The sequence below is a fragment of the Heterodontus francisci genome, chromosome 13 (assembly GCF_036365525.1).
Source record: "Heterodontus francisci isolate sHetFra1 chromosome 13, sHetFra1.hap1, whole genome shotgun sequence".
Taxonomy (NCBI): Eukaryota; Metazoa; Chordata; class Chondrichthyes; order Heterodontiformes; family Heterodontidae; genus Heterodontus; species Heterodontus francisci.
Genome location: NC_090383.1, coordinates 85,720,440 through 85,740,598, shown reverse-complemented (window position 1 = coordinate 85,740,598; position 20,159 = coordinate 85,720,440). Strand labels below are relative to the sequence as shown.

Here is a 20,159-nt window from a genome sequence, read left to right as displayed (position 1 = left end):
CTCTCTATACTTTACCCCTTCACCTACCCCTTTTCCCTCCTACTTTTCTGATGTTCAGTCTAAAATGTCCAATCCCATAGGAAAGCACTGACCCCGGTGTGAACTGAACCATCACCCTACAATATTGGACTGCAGAGTGAACAATGAACTGTTGTACTAATGAGGTGTAGCACTGAAAATAATGACTTTGATCTCTCCAGCCTACAGAAAATGCCACACTGACCAGCCTTGGGCTGGAAACTACAGATCAAGTATTTTTTTTAAGAAATAAGAATCAAGAGAATTTTCTCTTTTAAAAAAGCTGGACTTGGCTAAGTTACAATATTTCACTTAACTCCTTTTTTCCTCCAAAATAATAAGTCAATAAACTTTTTGCATTTGGTAGTACTTCAGAATTTGGATCACATGTCCTGAATAAACTTTTAGCTGGGAAATGAGCCTTGTGGAGTTCTTCAATAACCTGCGTGTGATGCACTGAAAAGAGAACTAAAGATGGGGCACCCAGTTCTTCGGAAAGAAAGTTAATGGTACAGTCCCGATGAATCAAAACTGTCAATCAGCTCATTGTGCCTCTGCCATCTCTTTGTTAAAACAGTTCAAAACTAATCCCACTGACCTGATCTCTACCCATAGTCCTTCCTCTCCCTTGCCTCAAATAATTATTTAACTATTCCCCAAAAGATACAGTTGCCTTTTCCTCAATCATACTCTCTGGCAAAGCACTCCATGCTCCAACTTCATGCAAATAAATTTCTCCTAACCTCACTACTTAGTGCAGACTTACCCAACATTAAACTCCAGGCCCACTTCCTTACTGAGCAAGCCAGCTGCATCTTCTGGTCGGAGGATTCCAGCCACTGTACCTAATTCTGCACAGAAGGAATCAATAGGATTGCATATGACTTCATACACCAAAACAGGCTCTTGCACCCTGACCAAGCAACTCGGTTATGCCAAAAAAGGCAAACTTAGTGATTATCATAGCAACCTGTCTGGAATGTCACGGACATAGTATCCAGCATCTAGTGGGACTTGTACTGTGAGCACATCATGAGCACTGATGGGAAACTCTAGCTGCAGCTCGCTCAACTGTACCACCTTTGCTGATGGGCATTTGTCACTCTGGAATGTTCATGGATTGCACGATGTGGAAGGGGAACTGTGCTGAAGCATGCTCACTTTTCATACTGTCTGCACTGATCGGGACCACAACATTCCATGTACTAAATAATATACCAGATAAATGGGCTCCTCAACGTATGACTGCAGTCATTACAGAGGCACAGAGTGCACTCAGATATGAAAGCTCAGACTGAGCTAAATCATTCTAGGGTGCAGTAGTTTGATTGACTCCTCACTTTGGGTTAGTTGTAATTTCAGAGGTTAATTATACTGCAAGTTATGTGATAACAAAATATTGTTTAAGTATGGACTGTGATGTTTTCAATTTAAGTATATCCCATTCTGTGATGTGAGATGAAATGCGGATCATAGGACTGTTTGCTTGAAATTGGCAGCTGCGGCCGAGATGCAGTTGGTTGGCTCTCGGGCAGCTTTACAATCTAGAATTTGACGGCTTGCCAGTTTGTATCCCCAGCTTTATAAAGGACTGTGAGGAAGCAAATCCCTTTTTGAAATTGTAATGTTGTTCCCCAACATGATCGTCCGTCTTAGGCCTTCAATCTTTTCCAAGCCTCTATTTTCCTTATTGTCTCCTGAAACTGGAGACTCGTGCTGAGGTCTGGTTTTACATGTCCTGTCAGCCTTTGGTGACTTATTAAAGTGATCATTCTTAATACATGAGTGTAAACCGTGAACATTGGAAGTCTCTTCACTTGCTGGAGCTATCGAGGCAAACTTGCTTCTGTTTTCTTCTGACAAACACAAATGTGTGCACTCCAGCAGTTACCATTTAGACAGTGATCAGAAGCAGAGCCCCAAATGATACTGCTTCTTCCTCCTCCACCGCCCCACCTCTGCCCATCGCCCCCCCCCACCCGCCCCACACACCAACTCCCCCAGCTTATATTGCTCAGGGATGGTAAGGCCTTTATAGCATCCTGTATTGCCTGGCTGAGATCAACCTGCTTATCAGACTGGGAACTTTCCTGGTTTCCATGGATCAGTAACACATGGCATTGCATTTATCCACTAAACTGTCAAGAACTCATCTTTTAAAATAAAATCAATATATTAACATACCAGAACAAATTATTGCATTCTCCTGTAGTTGTGGATATTGCAAATGCAGTGCTATTACTGACTCGCATTGTTCAAAGGACACGAGTATATGTAGTGAAAAAACAGCTATTGTGCAAGTAGAAGAACCAATGTAGTCACTCCTGTTTCAAGGGATAGATCAATTTTAATATAGTTTGGGGGGGAAAAATACATTTTTGCTGCCGTGCATGTCTGCTCATTGTAAAATTATATCAGCTTTTTAAAAAAAAAAAGCAGCTCAGAAGTAAGGAGTGCTGAGTATGTATTAACAACAAGCCATACACCATCCTGATTTGGAACTATATCACCGTTCCTTCACTGTCGCTGGGTCAAAATCCTGGAACTCCTTTCCTAACAGCACTGTGGGTGTACCTACCCCACATGGACTGCAGTGGTTCAAGAAGGCAGCTCATGGGCAGTTAGGGATGGGCAATAAATTCAGCCAGCAACGCCCACATCCCATGAAACGAATAAAAAAAAACTGACATTACTAAAGTAACAATTAAAATCTCTCAATTCACTTTCTGTAGTATTTCCACTTCAGGTCACAGTGTGAATCATTTCTACTCATAAGAGGTAATAGCTACTTTTGAATGAAAGCTGTGATCTGATGGTCAAACCACATAGTATGTCTTCGGTACGGTATTCACAGTTTCATGAGTAGGCAAACCACATATTGGGATTCAGCAGGATGTAGATAACTTTTTGAGTAGGTGAATGAGGTTAAAAAAGACAAGCAACTGGGCGGTGATGGTTTGCCATTCTAGGTTATAAGTCAAAATTAGTTGTGATTTATTAATGTATTTCTTAGCCTGAAAACCACATGTGAAAGCCGTAGAATGAATGTTGCTGTTCATACTGTGGAATCCCACTTTTTCTACCTTCAGTTGTTTGGGCTTCTGAGGTGTTGTCGTGGGTTATTGGTCTTAATATAGCAGGAGTCTGTTTCATTCTATTACTGCAGAAGTACTATGAATGAGTACCGAATCAGAAGGGGCAGGGGGTATAACAGTGTAATACCCACCTTACTTCATGAATAAGGAACACTAAAGTTCATTATCAAAGCAAGTGAGCCCAACTGCATTCATGCAGAATCATAGCAGCACAGCAATTGACCACTCTGCCCTTTGTGCCTGTGTCAGCTCTTTGAAAGAGCTATCCAATTCGTCCCACTCACCTGCTCTTTCCCCATAGACCTGAAATGTTTTTTCTTTTCAAGTATTTATTTACTTTCTTTTGAAAGTTATATTTGGATCTACTTCCATCGCCCTTTCAGACAATGCATTCCCAATCATCATAACTTGCTGTGTGGGGGAAAAAAGTTGTCACCCTCCCTGGTTCTTTTGCCAATTAGCTTAAATCTGTGTCCTCTGGTTACTGACCCTCCAACAAGAAGGAAAACCGTTCCTCCTATTTATCTCATAATTTAGAAAACCTCTTAATTCTCCCCTGAGCCCTCTCTGCTCCAAGGAGAACAATCCCAACTTATCTAGTTTTCCTAAATAACAGAAGTCTCTTATCCCTGGAAAATTTTCATCTTCATTCTCTCCAAGGCCTTGACATCCTTCCTGAAGTGTGGTGACCAGAATTGGGCACAATAGTGTAGCTGAGACTTAATTGGTGATTTATTAGAGTTTAGCACAACTTTCTTGCTTTTGGACTCTAAACCTCTGTTTATAAAGCTAAGAATCCCATATGCATTTTATTTTTTGCGAATTTATTAACTTGTCCTGTCACGTTCAAAGATTGTATGTGTGTGAACCCTCCGGTGTCTCTATTTCCGCATCCTCTTGAACATTGTACCAGTTAATTTATATTGCTTTTCTTTCTTCCTCCCAAATGCATCATTTATTGCATTGTCAGGAGTATTATTTACAATTTGTCATCTAGGTGCTGGGAGCATACCCCGTTCTGGGAAAAGAGGCAACATCTTCTATGTAAATAGATGTTCGATCTTTTTTGGAATACTGATACAGAAACGAAAAATTGCAATGAAAAGTACAAAGCGCAGAATAAGGGAGAGTAACAAATTAAAGTGATAAAATTCAAGAGAGCAATTACAAAAGTGAAAAAGTAGGGAGGGCCAGATATTAAAAGGCATTTTGAAACTATCCCAGGACACTGAACAATCCTTTTTGTATAACTTGGGGTAGAACCACAGTCACATCCTGTAGAAGCTGCTAATCCCACAAGATTGTTTAGTGCAACACAAAAGCAATCTGACGAAAGGTCATCGACCTGAAACGTTAACTCTGATTTTCTCTCCACAGGTGCTGCTTGACCCTCTGAGTATTGCCAACATTTTCTGTTTTATTTATTATATTGGAAGAATGCCCATTTTATTAGCTCTGGGCTAAGTAGGGGAGAAATCAGCCTGTGTTTTAACTTTTGACTTCTATTTAGTGATCTGTACTGTAAGGTTTGTGTGTATGAACAGAATTTTATTTAACTGTTAATAAGAAATGGCCACTGTCCCACTGGCTGCAAAGGTGATAGGAGTAACAAAGCTCCATGGGTGTTAGGCATTCAGATGTGACGAAGTCAAGTTACAGTATAGTCTGGCTATTGTAGTTTAGGGGCATACAATTTCCACACAGGGTCACGGGTTCCATGTTTTAAGACAGTTTATTTACTGAGTCGTTCTGAAAACTAAAATGCAAGCTCAGAATTCAAGTGCTTCAGGAGCATGCAAACCTTTAGGAAAAGTCAAATTAGGTGTCCATCTTGCTACCTTCGAGCTGGCTACAGAGCAGCATCAGCTGCAAATGTTGAAAATCTGAAACCAAGAAAATGTTGAACACTCGGGTCAATCACTATCTGTGAAGCGAAGAAATAAGTTTGTTTTTGGTGCGCATATGTCTTCAGAACTGGTTCTTCAGTGTTCTGAAGAAAGATCCATACCCCAAACACAAACATGTCTGTTCTCTCTACAGATGGTGCTTCTAACATTTTCTATATTAGCAACATACTACACTATCACAATAAGAGAATGTTGTTGAGATAAAGGGGAAGGAAAAAATTAGGAGAGGAGACTTGATCTATAACGCATTGGGCGGTATTCTTGTGCTGTTTGATTTCAAGTTAAGATAAAGGCCCAGATTTTGAGGTCTGTGGCAAAGCAACGGTGCTTGTCGTTGACCTTAAAAGAAATTTGCCCACAAAGGTCGAGTGATCTCTGTGACCTAGATTTCTGCTTTCTCGATGTCTGTTTGAATCTGGCACCAAATCCAGGAGATCTCGAGGCATTCAACAGTGATGTCATCAAGCAGGCAATCACATTGAAGTATTCTCTCAGACGGTAAACTGGGAAGTAAAATGATCTTATTAAATGGCGGAGCAGGCTGGACGGGCTGAATGGCCTACTTCTGCTAATTTGTATGGTTGTAATATGGAATAAATTTTCCACTTTTAATTTTAAAAAATATTACGTAGAGGAATAAATGACTAGGATATTACAGGGATTAAGGTGGAAGCTGAAATATTATAAACTTAAAAAAAAATATTTTTTAAAATGTGAAGACTTTATCATAAACGAAAATGTTAACATTTATCAGCAGTACTTCTGACCTTAGTACTGCATTTAAAAACCCAGTTACACCTCATTCAGCAAGCATCACCTTTTCACGGCTTTTTACAGTGATACCAATAGTGTAGAAGGGCAAGTTTTCATCAGTTCGGTGATTTCTGATTGATTGCCGTCTTGGGGGGGGCACTTGAACATTACCCCCTATGGGGAAGCATAGAACTACTGACAGCATCTTCTGGATTTCCGTATTTAACTGCATAGGTGTGGACCCCAGAAATTGCTGAGAATTTCTGAGGAGTAATGGAAGTAAATGCTAACAGTTTCACAATTATTACTGCAACAAAATCTGGGCTGAAGTATTTTATCCATTTGCTAATTACCTTATTAACAAATTAAAAATGACAATTCCATTTTTATGTCCGAAACCTGATTTTTGTGGGCCAAATCACACGTGTGATTGATGGTGCAACATGCCCAGGTTGCTGTAGCTTCTTTTTCTCTTACAAAGCTATCCATTTTATTTTAGACTAGTTGTTCTACATCATTGCATGAGGGGAGTCAGGACCAAGTACAGTTCTCAGATGATTAAGGTTAGAGGGTGTGGAATAACTGGATCTGAAAGGATAGGAGACAGATGAGATACGGGAAAAATAAAGGGAAGGGGAGAGGGAAGTAAGAGAAAGGGAGAGGGCAGGTTAGGGGGAGCTGGAAAGGAGTGAGCAGTAGAACTAAATCATAGAAGGGAGGTTCTGAAGTCTTGAACATGTTTAAACAGAACCTTTTAGTAACACCAAATGCTGTTACTATTTGGTGAAGAAGAAAAGGTACAAATTAGTTTAACTTTTAACCTTTACTGTTTGTTTTTTTGGGATACCAGTTCTTTAATAATGGAGACAAAAAAAATGAACTGACATCAGAGACAAAGATCCAAGGGTCAACTGTGGCAACAGTGTATACCATCTACAAGTTGCACTGCAGCAACTCACCAAGGATCCTATGACAGTGCCTTCCAAACCTGCGATCTCTACCACCTAGAAGGACAAGTGCAACAGATGCATCGGAACACCACCACCTGTCATTTCTCTCCAAGCTACACACCATCCTGAGTTGAAACTGTATCACTGTTACTTTGCTGTCGCTGGGTCAAGAACCTGGAACTCCCTTCTGAACAGCACTATTGGTGTACCTACACCTCAAGGGCTGCAGGGATTCAAGAAGGCAGCTCATAACTACCTTCTCGAGGGCAACGAATAAAAAAAAAAGGCTTCTTTAATCTTCAGGTGGATATGAAAGATCCAATGGCAGTATTTGAAGAAGAGCAGAGTAATTCTCCTAGTGCCCTGGCCAATATTTATCCCTCAGCATGCACCTTGAAAAATTGCTGTTTGTGGTGGCCCAATTGGCTGCCATGTTTCTCTAAGTCGCAGCAGTGACTCAACTTAAAAAAAAAACTTAATTGTTTATGAAGTACTTTGGGACACCAAGGTCATGAACATCACTGTATAAATGTAAGCTGTTTATTTGTTGTTCTTGTGTTTCTTTTCTGTGTCTCAAATTATATTTTGTTGGATGTATTGTGCTGTGTGTATTTGCCCGTCGTTATTAACTCATGTAAATCTGTTCTGATCTTTATCTCTCGCATTGTCTCTTTGTGCACTGCTGCAGGATGTTTGAGGTCCTGCTGGATTGGGGAGTGCAGAAAGAAAAAATTTCAAAAGACAGCACGAAACTTTCTTGGGTCTCACTGTGTCCATCTGTGTTTTTTGAAAATTCTTTCACTGCCTGTGGTCACATTTCCAGGCTTCTGTTTTTATGGTCACATCTTTGGATCTTTATGGTATGTTTGTTTTCTGGCTAACCTTTCTGTGCCCCATTCCCTGATGTTAGTTTGCAATCCTGCGCCCAATATCACGGTTGCTACGAGAAGGGTAAAGCTTTCCTTCATGATCGGAAAAGTTGACTGGCAGATATGGTTGAGGCTAAGGGCTTCAGAACAAAACTAGGAGTGGCAGGAGAAACATTGGATAACAGTGGGGCATGGAGAAAAAAATAGCTGGAGGAGTTGCAGGGTTGGTAATAGAGCTAGACCAGGGGCAGAGGGGAGTGTCAGGAGCTATGAAAGTCAGTGAGACGCAGAAAGGGGTAATGGGAATGTTTAATGGGAAAATAATTTGCAAGAAAACCTGGCTTAAATAAAATGACAGGAAGACTTGGATGATTTGTGCCACAGATCCATCTCGTGGCGTGGCTAGAGGCCTGGAACGGCATTGTGACAGGCAACTGTTTACATATGAATTTCTATTGTGTAGCATTTTACCTTGTAATTATTGATTGGGAAAATTCGTAGACACGATTGTGTGCTATATGCAATATTTTTACTGGAGTGTGTTTGTGTGTATATGGATTTATATATACCATGGCATTGTAAGTGAGAGGATATGGTTTTTAGGAGAAAGTGGATATGGTTTGTGGGAATAGATTATTTGTTGAATAAGGATTTTGGGGAATCAGATTAATTAAATGGGATGCACAAGTATTGGCAAGGAAAAACAGTGGACAACAGGACACAAATGGTTTGACTCAAATTAAATGTACAGCAGGGAAGAAGAGTAGCAGGGATTTTTTTTTTAAATAAGGTAGGGCATCAAGAGATTTAATAGTGTAGTTGGGAATCCAGTTCAAAAAATAAGTACAGTGGAAGTGAGGAATGGGTTTGGAAATTCTCCAAACAAAACAGTGAGCATCGAGAGTAGGGCTAGGAGTTAAAAAAAAAGACAATGGAGCCACAGTGGAGGAGATTTTAAGAATGGGATTGTACAATCAACTTTTTTTTTTAAAAAGGCCCCCAAGAAGGGATTAAGAACTGCAGGTCTGATATGAACCATAATGGGGGAGTTCAGAGAAGGGGCAGGAATTCTCAAAAATAAAGATAATGTCAATTATGTTTTAATTATATGTAGGTCGAGGGTATTAATTGGGATTTTACTTGAGCAGATGTAAAGGGACACTCGGTGAAACTGGGGTTGCAGTTGAGTTAGGAGGTGTATGTTTGTAACATTTCACTGTGTAAATGAATGTTAGACTGAGCTCCACACTGCCTGTGTGGAGTTTGCAAGTTCTCCCTGTGTTTGCGTGGGTTTCCTCCGGGTGCTCCGGTTTCCTCCCACATGCCAAAGACTTGCAGGTTGGTAGGTAAATTGGCCATTAGCAATTGCACCTAGTGTATGTAGGTGGTAGGGAAATAGAGGGACAGGTGGGGATGTGGTAGGAATATGGGATTAGTGTAGGATTAGTATAAATGGGTGGTTGATGGTCGGCACAGACTCGGTGGGCTGAAGGGCCTGTTTCAGTGCTGTATCTCTAAACTAAACTAAAACTAAAGATTGGCTCCAGTACTGTCCTTCACTTAACTGGCTTTCTGGAACACAACAAATGAGGCACAAAAGGTTCTTGGAGACAACACGTATTGGGCCTATTTCACTTTGACCTGACTAGACCTCTTAAGTTTTTGGCCTAACAACACCTTGTACTTGTATTCCGCATTTAACGTCTCAAGGTATTTCATAGGAACGTTATAAAACAAAATTTGGCACAGAGCTACATGAGGCAATGTTAGTGCCAGTGGCCAAAACATTGATCAAAGAGGTAGATTTTAACCAGCCTCTTACAGGAGGAAAGAGAGGTTGAGAGCTTTCGGGAGGCAATTCCAGAACTCAGGACCTAGACTATGAAGGCATGGCCACTGATGGTGGATCAATTAAAATCAGGGGATATGCAAGAGACCAGAATTAGAGGAGTGCAGATATATCACAGGTCATGGAGCTTGAGATGACAGGGATAGGGAGGGGTGAGGCCATGGAGGGATTTGAAAAGAAGGATGAACATTTTATAATCGATGTGTTGCTTAACTGGGAGCCAGTGCAGGTCAGCGGGCACAGGTGACAGATGAATGGGACTTTGTGCAAGTAAGGACACGGGGCAGCAGAGTTTTCGAGGACTTCAAGTTTACGGAGTGTGTGGGAATAGTCAAGTCTGGAGGTGACAGGCAGTTGTGGACTCTGATTGGAATTCTGGCCTGATTAGATGAGGTGTGACTTCTTGAGAGACTATAATGAAAAAAAGTGATGGTTGTCCGAGATGTGATACTCAGTTGCCAGCTAAAGCAGCTGATCTTTGGCAGCAGGAAAATGCAATACTACCACCTAGTGGTGGGAGGCTGTTTACAGTGTCAAGCAAATGTAGACAATTTTCTTAAAGATTTTGCCCAGAATTTTAACATTATAAAGGTTCATATAAAATTGTTACTCAAATATTGTGACACAAAGTGAAGGTAATTTGTACAATGTATGGGAACCGTAAGCAAAACATTTTATGTGGATTATATAAATTCTGTACAAAACCAATATTTTCACGCACATTGTGTGGAGTATTTTGTTTGTAGACAGATAATGAATGACAGATCTCTGTCATTTGCTGCTTGTTGAAATGCATTCGTTAAGTTCAATATTTGATAGTTGGGAGGGAGAACACTGGGGAATTTAGGTTCAGTAGTGTTGAAGCATAAAACAGGGAGGAAAGAGCAAATAACAGTGGAATTATGGAGCGGTTGTTGGTGAGCGGCTGGTAAAAGTCGAATGGCAGGCAGTGGTGAATGGCATGGGAAAAGCAGGAGCTTGGTGGGATGAACTCGTGGGCAGGAAGGAAGATTTTATAGCAGTTATAATGGTAATTGTGAAAGATATTGAAATAAGTTTAAATATGGATACGCATTGGGAATGAGTTTTTTGGGGTTTGGAATTAGAGTCACAGAATCATTTACAGCACAAAAGGAGGCCATTCGGTCCATGGAGTCATTGTCTGCTCTCCATAGAGCAGTCCAGTTCTCTTGCTCTATCCCCATAGCCCTGCAAGTTTATTTCCTTCACATGCCCATCCAGTTTCCTTTTGAAATCATTGTCTCTGCTTCCACCACCCTTGGAAGCAGCAAGTTCCAGGACATTACCACTCGCTGCGTAAAAAATAAAAGTCTTCCTCACATCCCCCTGCATCTCTTTATCTCCTGCCCAAAACCTTTAATCTATGTCCCCTAGTCCTTGTACCATCAGCTAATGGGAACTTTTTTTTTGTGTACCTTATCCAAACCTGTCATAATCTCGTACACCTGTATCAAATCTCTCCGCAATCTCCTTTGCTGCAAGGAGAACAACCCCCGCTTCTCCAACCTAACCTTGTAGCTAAAATTCCTCATCCCTAGAACCATTCTGGTAAATCTCGTCTGCACCTTCTCAAGGACCCTCACATCCTTCCTAAAGTGTGATGGCCGCTGGATGCAGTACTCCAGTGTGGCCTAACCAGAGCTTTATAAAGCTTCAATATAACTTCTCTGCTTTTGTACTCAATATCTCTGTTTATCAAGCTCAAGATCCCTTATGCTTTGCTGACGACACTCAATAGGTCCTGCCAACTTCAAAGATCGATGCACCTGACCCCTCAGGTCCCTCTGTCCCCACACAGTCGTTAGATCTGTGTCATTAAGTCTCTATAGTCTCTCCCCATCCCCTCCTGCCATAATGTTTCACCTCATGCATCAGTATTAAATTCCATCTGCCAGTTGTCTGCCTATTCTATGCCCTGTTGCAATTGATTGGTATCATCATCACTGTTTGCCACTCCTCCAAGTTTGGTACCATCGGCAAATTTTGAAATTTTAATCTGTATTCCAATATCCAAGTCATTTATGTATAGGCAAAAAAGCATTGATCCTAGCATAGCCCTTTGGAACACTGCTGTCTACCATCCTCCATTCTGGAAAAATAACCATTTACCACGACTCACTGTTTTCTGTCTTTAAGCCAATTTTTTATTCAAGCTGACACTGACCCTCCTATTCCATGAGCAACAATTTTGTTAACCAGCCTTTTATGTGGTACTTTGTCAAACGCTTTCTTAAAATCTAAATAGACAACATCCATTGGATTCCCGTCATCAGCTTTCTTTGAAACTTAATAAAAAAATTCAATTAGATTGGTCAAGCACAATCTGCCTTTTACAAATCCGTGCTGGCTCTCCTCAATTAACTCCGATCTCTCCAAGTGCCTGTTGATTTTTTTTTCCGCTGATCATTGTTTCTAACATCTTACCCACCATTGATATTAAACTGACTGGCCTGTGATTACCAGGATGATGGGTGTCTTCGAGTGTGTGGACTTAACAATGCCGGTAGTGGGACTTAAAAGGGCAAAGTTAGGAAGCTGGACTTAAAAAGGAAAAAAAGCCCACTGGAACTTTGTTTCTGATATTTCTAGTTTTAACCAATGTGGGACTAATGAACATAAGAGGCAAGGGTGGGAGTTTAAAAAAAATTAACCATATGAGCATAAATGGAACATAAGAAAACAAATAACCAGAACAACAATTAAAATAGAATACTGGGAATAAGGAATATCCTTGGGGAACATGTAGGACCAGCTGGCTAACGCGGACAATGAGATTTTGCTTCATTCTTCTCCCTCCTCTGCCCCACACCCTCCCATAATTCACCCCACGATCACTCCATCCTCCCTTCTCCCCGACCCACTAGCCCCAATGGAAAAGATTTTAGTCCCTGTAGGGGGTCAAGAATGGAGGCAAGCAGCAATGACAGTACTGTCACTGGCCAGCATGCCAGTTTGCCATCGCCATTCCCGGCACTGGCACGTTTCACCAGGGCGGCGGGGGGGAGGAAGGGAGAATCCACCTGTTCCGGTAATAGGTGCAATTAAAATAGTTGAAGAGCTCATTGAGGGGCATATTCAGAATTTGGAGAGGGTTCAAAGGCTGCACACTGGGTCTGGGGCAGCCCAGGTGCATGGGGGTGAATAGACAGCAATAAGTCGGTCATGGCCACCCCTGTCAATTAGCTGGGCCCCATGAAAGGGAGAACGGTGCAGAGGGGTACTCTGCCTTTGGCCCGCAGGTGTGATCAGGTCAGCGCAGGCTGCAGGGAGAGTTGTCAGTAAGTGCTGAGGTAACGCAGGGGGTCATCACCCTGCTGACATCGTTGTCACCTGAGAAGGGGGAGGGGCAAGGCTTCCAAACACATTTGGGAGGTCACCTGAGCACAAGGAAGGCAGCAGTTGGCAATGGGAGTATGACTCTCAGATTTCGGGTCCAGTGATGATGAGGAACAATATTCTGTGCAGGAAGAGTAGGGTCCTGGGCATCAGGAGGGCAGAGAAGTGGGACAAGGACCAAGAAGGCAGTGGAGGCCATGTCCTCAGCATAGGATCTATGGCTGAAGATGTCGATACCTTGAAATGACTGAAAATCAGTGCCACAGGAGACACAACTCGCAAGACAGATGGTCAGAGAGATTTGTGCCTTTGTTGTGGAAGACCTCACACTTCACAGCACTGCTAGCCATGCCCTGCCAATAGTTGTCAGTCACTGGCCTCGAACTTGTTCATCTCTGGCTCCTTCCGCGGATGAAGTTGGGACCTTTGTGGCATCTTGCAAACAGCTGCATACCACTGCTTCTCACAGGTCACTGATATCCTATTTGCAAAAGCTGGGCAGTACATACAATTCCAAACAGATGGTGCCTCATAGGCACAAAAGAAAGTTGGTTTATCCCCCATCACAGGATTCTCCCAGGTGCAAGGCATTATCGATTGCAACCATGTGGCCATCAAGGCACCAACTGAGCGCCCAGTGCGATTCATCAAGGGGAAGGGCTTCCACTCCCTCAACGTATAGCTGGTCTATCACAACAGCAACATCTTTCTGCATGTGTGCACTTGCTTTCCTGGCAGCTGCCATGACTCCTTCATCTTCCGCCGTCCAGACTGCTGCAGCTCTTTATTCCATCTCCTTAACTTTGTGGATGGATTTTAGGGGACAGGGAATATCTCTTGGAGAGGGGTACTCACCCCTCTACAAGAACCCGAGACAGAGGCACTACAGCCACAGCCATCAGCTCACCAGGACAACCATTGAGCTTCTGAAGATGCAGTTCCAGTGCCTGAACCGGTCAGGTAACACCTGCAGTACACTCCTACAAGGATCTCGTGCATGTTGGTGGTCTGATGTGCTCTCCATAACATGGCCCTCCAGAGAGGTGTGGATGTTGCTGAGAGTGAAGCACTGGATGTTTGCAGCTCATCGGAAAAGTGGAAGAGGAGGCGGAGGAATATTCATGCCTGCACAGGGAGGTGGCCGGGTCCTGCCCAGGGGTCTCATCAGGATGCTATTAAAGTAAGGGATCATCTTATTAAGGTTGCTTTCAGCTGAGCCCCTCTGACCAAGGAGGAATGGTATGGTCTGGAACTCATTTTGAACTGCCTTTGAGAGCACTTTCATAGAAGATACAGCCTAAAACAGCTCAGCTCCAACAGCCAATGTACCTGGAGGTTTCACTGTCACCATTGACTGACACTTGTTCCTCTTCATCACTTCATCCCTCTTTTCCTGTAGCACCATTAATTAAAGGAAGCTCACACATCTGACTTCCCGTCTCAATGTTTACATGGTGCTCAAAAAGACAAAGTGCACTGATTATATGTGATAGACACCCCAGTGACCCAGTCAGTGCTCTGGCCGACACGGTAGCCTCCACTCTCAGCCACTTCTACAAGGTGCTCCCCTTGTGCCATCGGAGGAGGCAGAGGCAGCCTGCTCACTTGTTTCGGCTTGCTGCTGAGATGCCAAGAAGGCAACTCACCACCACCTTCTCGAGAGCAATTAGGGATGTGCAATAAATGCTGGTTTAGCCAGCGACACCCACATCCCATGAACGAATAATAAAAAAAAGATGGTGAAGGGGTCTGTTGTAGCACCTCGATGTCAGCACCTGTGGGAAACACAAGAAGAGATCATGAGGACTAGCCTTGGAGAGCTGAAGCCTCTGTGGTGATGAAACTTCCCAATGCTGCTCAGTCTTCAGCTTGCTGTCGGTTGGGCTGGATTGCAATGCTCCCCCTAATATACGCATTCCAGTCTCTATTCACACACTCCACCAAGGATGTCTATCTTCCCTTCCCTAACGCTCTTCATCAGTGACCCTGGCGATCTCCATGGCTCCTCCTTCCATTGTGGTGATAATGTGTAGGTAGGGAACCCCTCCTCCCGTCTGGGAGCCTCTCAGGTATTATGTGCCTGTTTCTCCTGCAAGAAGAAAAGTGACAGATCAGGAACTGCTGGCCTCTATGGCTAATACCAGCAGCTCATGTACATAAGCTATATGTCTGCTGGCAGGTCCTCAGAAATGCTGTGGTTCTGAGCTGTATAGAGGTGTCAGCAAGTACTCGAGGCACACATTCCTCTCATGTTCTGGAGCATCATGCTCCCTGAGGCTCCTAAGCTGGTGTGTCTGCTGGAGGTTGGATACCCAGACGCCTGTGCCCCAAAGTGAATAAGGTCATTGAACCTCTTCCTACGCTGGACCCAGTTTCTGCACACTACACTCTGCTCATGTGTCAGTGACCTCTATCCAGGCATGCTTGGTCTGGGAAGGGTGGCCTCCTCCTGCCACCCGCCCCCCCCACCCCTTCCAGGAGGAGGACCTCCCTCCTCTCCCTCAATGCCTTGAGGAGGACTTCCAGGTCACCATCAGCAAAACAAGGGGCAGCCCTTCCCTGGGTTCCAGGTTGTTTATTGCACCAAGCATTGCAGTAAAATAGCAGCCACAGTAACGGCTGCTGTCTTTCTGACCTGCCTTGGTTCCAGCCCCCGCTGCCATATGTGCCCTGTCGCCATTTAGCAGACCGCCCCTGTGAAAATTGGGAGCTTTGACTGTTTCCTCCGCCCACCCCCAACCACCGGGGGCGGAATCAGGACCCAGAAACAGTCCCGACGTACGTTTCCCGCCCCCAGGAGAAAAATCCTGCCCCAAGTCTCCTGACCCCTAGTTTTCCACCCCTCATTCTTCCTGATCTTTAGCTGTATTTGTGATGTTGGTGTGGGGGCTGCTCAAGGACTGAAATATCAACCATATGGGGGCCAGTGGAGGCAGGAGGAGGGCAGGGAAGCTGCAAACTGATTGGAGAGGCAAACGGGGTCAGCCCTGAAATTTTTGCAAATGGTTAGGTAGGTGGTAGGGAGCTGGCGGCCCTAAAAAGTTGAATCAAGGGTATTTGTAACTGCTTGCAAATTTAAAATTCCAGATCAGTGACTGAATTTATTCTCTTGAAATTATTTTGCACATGTAATAAAGTGTAATGTCTAGAGCCTGCCAGTAAGGAGTTCAGCTTCCGGTGAAGGTTGAAGTTTGAAAATGGGTCCTTTGTTTTGGAACCCCACACACAGCTGTTAGTGCACTCCCTCAAATCTCAAACCCTGTCTTCAAATCGTAGAGCTGATGGCAAGTAATTATAATGCCATCACTCAACATTAGGAACATTTGTAATTTTTGGCAGCCACAGTATTTTGTATCAATGGATGATCATAAAAAACATAAACTGATAATTGTTTTCTGTTCTTATGTAAATTGGATAACTATGACTTAATTGTAACAGAACTTGAAGGATTTGAACACTTGGGGTTTTGATCAGGAATGCAGTGATCGAAAGAATATTATGGTATAGTTTTTCTAGGAGGTGCAAAAATGCTCTTCCAGGAGACATCAGGCTGAGAAGTAACTTGTCCTCTTCATATTCTGATAAGCCTTAGGACAATGTGAAGAAACATTGGTGTGTTGACTTAAATTTTCTTTAAATGGTTTGCAGATATTTAGCTGTTTGTGTGAGACTAATAGCTGCAAAGCTATTTATGGAAGAATGTGGAAGTAAAGCTGAAGACAGATAAGGAAACGTCCAATCAGTGCAGGGATCCAGGTGAGAAAACAGTGCTTATGCGAATCACATTTTGTTTCTCTGGCAGCTTGACAAGGGGATTGTGTACATATCTGTAGTATGTGTGTATATATGAATATATACTCACTGAGTGAGAGCACGGATTTATTTCTGTTTTCATGTTCCGGCTCATATGTAACGAGTTCACGCTCGTTAACAAGTAGAATTGACAAACCTACCCTATTTTTACATTCAGGATGTCCAGAGAGAGACACACAGACACACAGACTGAAGGGAAACAGAAGGTGGGGGGGGGGGGGGGGGGGAACAGGGAGAAATAGAGGGTGGGGGAAACACACAAAGTGGGGTACAGGGAGGGGGGACAGAGAGTGGGGGGGAACAGAGAGAGAAAGTGGAGAGGGGGGGAGGGGTTCAACAGAGAGTGAGTGTGATCAAGATCACTCCTGACAGATGGACATCTATCCGTAATACTCCGCATCGCTGCAAGAAGTGTGCAAGCAAATAAATGCCAGGTATTTCATTAAATCAGTGCCCAGCACAGTGATGAAAACTAAGTCAATAAATTAATCTTCTCATTTAAAGCTTCTTAAAAATGTACATTTGTTGTTTTGATAAGATAAATTTTAATGCCTTTATCTTTCGAAAATTGTCTCACCGCCCCTATGCAAGACAAAAATTTATATGGCGCCCCCGCCCCCCGCCACCACCACCACCACCAAGTGAAAAGGCTGGACAACTTTGCTTTATACAGTCACGTATACTGTTGGTCATGAGCTGAAGCTTCTGTCACCATGATTGTGATTTTGATGAACTGAACAATTGAAAAAACCCATATCTAATGTCTATCAATAATATCCTATAGCAGACCTTTAATATTATAGAGTGAATCTACACTGATGAAGATAGGAAAGTTTGCAATTCCTCTCGTAGAGAGGTAGTATTATTATCCATTTAATACATTTCACTCAGGGTAGATTATCCACAAATATATGCAAATAAGTTGCACGGAAAAAATATTTGTCCAGAGCAGGTAGTGGAGTAAGGTGTGAAGTTAAGTTTTTAAATGCATATTTTTGCTTCTGATAATTTTCAGTGAGCTGTTCATTTAAATGTTAACTACGCATTCTAAAATACTGTAATTGATAAAAATGATATGCTTACTTATTGTCTGTGCACCTTCATTGTCAACTAAGACGGCATATATCTGCTTTATGGAGCTGGAACTCACAAGTATGTGGCTTAATGGAAGACCAAGAAAGTAAATGCTGTCTTTGAATTTTATTGCAGGCAATGGTAGCTCTTAAATGTGAACTAAATGCCAAGCAGTGTCCTCACAATACTAAAGGACATCCATCTGGTTTTCATCATCTTTGCCTGCAGAGTGGTGCATGAAAGGCACTCCATGGTACCTTTGGACGATGCTTTCTACAAGATTTCTTTGTACTGGTGAAAATAATGCATTGCTTAATGCTCTGTGGAAAAATGATTTTGAGTAGCTTACCTAAATAGAAAGAAAAAGATTCTATATGATGCAATTTTTTTGTTCCTGTCATACTGAAATATTTTCAGTTGAACAAATACATTGTTCATCAGATTTACATTGTACAAATTTATTTTGTTGGAATTTTTAAATACGTTTAAGTTAAAATGTAACCGTATGATTGACCATTTAAATTTAGTAAAACGAGGAGATGGGCAGGTTGAGTCGTCTGTTAATATACTTTATTGTGGAATGCTGCACCATAATCATTAATCTTGTCAGAGGAGTATGGCTAATATAGCATATATGGATTATAGCAGGAGAGATTAGGAAATACTGAGAAGGGGATTGTTTAAACTGTGCGAGCACAATAGATTGCAGAGATATTCTGGTGTGTATAATGGGCTGTTTCTCATTGTTAGATTTGTAGCCAAGACAAACATCCAGCAGTTGATAGTCTGGGAAACGAAGGTAACTGAAGTGCCTAAAACCTTAGTCTGTATATAGGTGATGTCACAAAACTCTACCCCTTGTTTTGATACTCTGACACCACCTCTTGCAGCTACAGTATTGTAGTTCAGCAATAGTTAGCCAATAATTGGGACATTCACCTGGATTTTGCAGTCAGCAGCAAATGAATAGTGCTAGCCGTTCGTACACTTGGCCACAGGTTTTTGCACTGGAAATTATGGTTATTGGAAATTAGAGGCAGTGCCGCGCCCGATACACGGGTTTTGAGACTAAAGGCCGGCTCGGGTCTGCAAATGAAACCTGACCCGAGCCCGACAGCACTACATCCGACCCCAAATCCGACCCGGCCCAAGTCCTTTCATTTTTTTCCCACACCCGACCCGACCAGGCCATCAGTTAACCTACCTTCTGTTTTTCACTTTGTTGCTTATCTGCACAAGCTGGAAAAAAAACTGTAACAAAACCACCTTTCAAGTCCAAAAAGTACATTGAATTTGGAGCCACTTTCTGGAGGTGGTGATAGAGCGTGTCCGACCCGACCCCGAATGCTGGACCCGGAAACCTGACCCGAACCTGACGTGTCGTCGGGTAACCATGCTCTATTTGGAACCTGTGCTAACCGGGCAAGCAGCTGTGTATCCCCTTAACCAAGAATTCTTACTCTCTCTCTCTCTCTCTCTCTCTCTCTCACACACACACACACACACACACACACACACACACACACACACACACACACACACACACACACTTAGGAGCTACAAATAGAATAGGTAATTCAATGCCAAATTATGTACAGAAAGTGAGATAGAGAGGGAAAGAAGAAAGTTGCGATTAAGAGAGTCATAAGAGACAAAGAAAAAGTTTTAAAAAAAATTAAAATCTCCAATAATTTAAAATCTGAAGGAATGAGATTCCACACTTATAAAAGTTAATTTTCAGTGCCAGGAAGGTTTTCAGCATTTGAATGGACCCGCCTTAACTTTTTTGGCATATTTATTGGTTATAAGTTTGTACTGCAACTTCATGCCGTTACGTGTATTTGAATGCCTAGTCTCTTCGCAAGCTATCAGTGTAGCAAAGCTGATGGGGGAACAGGGCAACTTGGACAGCAGCTTTAACTGTGCATATGAGAGCGCTGGGAGTTGCTGTCCAGTTTACTCCACAACAACAGTGAGTGTTGATAGTCTGATCATTATTTCTACTGCAAAACTAAGCCATTGTTTCTTTTGGAAACAGTGAAAATTATTTCAAATGTGTGGTTAACTGAAAGAGCTGCATTGTACTTCGGGAAGCGACATACTGAAAAACATTCAGTTCTCAAACATCTGCCTGACTAATGCTGTAATAGGGCCATCAATTTGTATGTGGGGATTTATTTTTGAATAAACAAACTTTACAAGTGAACTATGCGGTTCAGTTGGCTAGACACTAGTCTTTCACCTGTCGAACTTGGGTTCAAATTTAGCTCAGATTGGTGAAATGTAAGTGTCCTCTGTGTGTCGGTTTTAAGGCCCTATGTGAAGTAAATTTAGGAAGTCTCACTCCAGTTGATGTTGGACATGGACTGACAGCACAAAACTAGCACTAATTAGCAGTGTCATTCACATAGAGTGACTGGTATTGGAAATAGTAAACCTGTCTCACTCATGCTGTACAGATGCTGTTAGAAGGT

The 20,159-nt window shown here is 42.6% G+C and overlaps 1 protein-coding gene across 17 annotated transcripts in view; it reads left to right on the top strand.

Moving 5' to 3' along the window:
• Nucleotides 1–20,159, top strand: part of LOC137376473 (transcriptional-regulating factor 1-like) — a 281,859-nt gene that overhangs the window by 154,184 nt on the left and 107,516 nt on the right. For 7 of the 17 annotated variants that reach the window (XM_068045115.1, XM_068045107.1, XM_068045114.1 and 4 more), the window contains 2 exons: nucleotides 16,447–16,554; nucleotides 17,821–17,938. The exons of 4 other annotated variants lie outside the window; for them this stretch is intronic. The gene's annotated coding sequence lies outside the window, so the exon portion shown is untranslated. Of the gene's footprint in view, nucleotides 1–6,623; nucleotides 7,255–7,411; nucleotides 7,584–16,446; nucleotides 16,555–17,820; nucleotides 17,980–20,159 lie in introns of all 17 variants that reach the window. 6 more of the 17 variants (XM_068045112.1, XM_068045110.1, XM_068045111.1 and 3 more) reach the window with 5 other exon arrangements.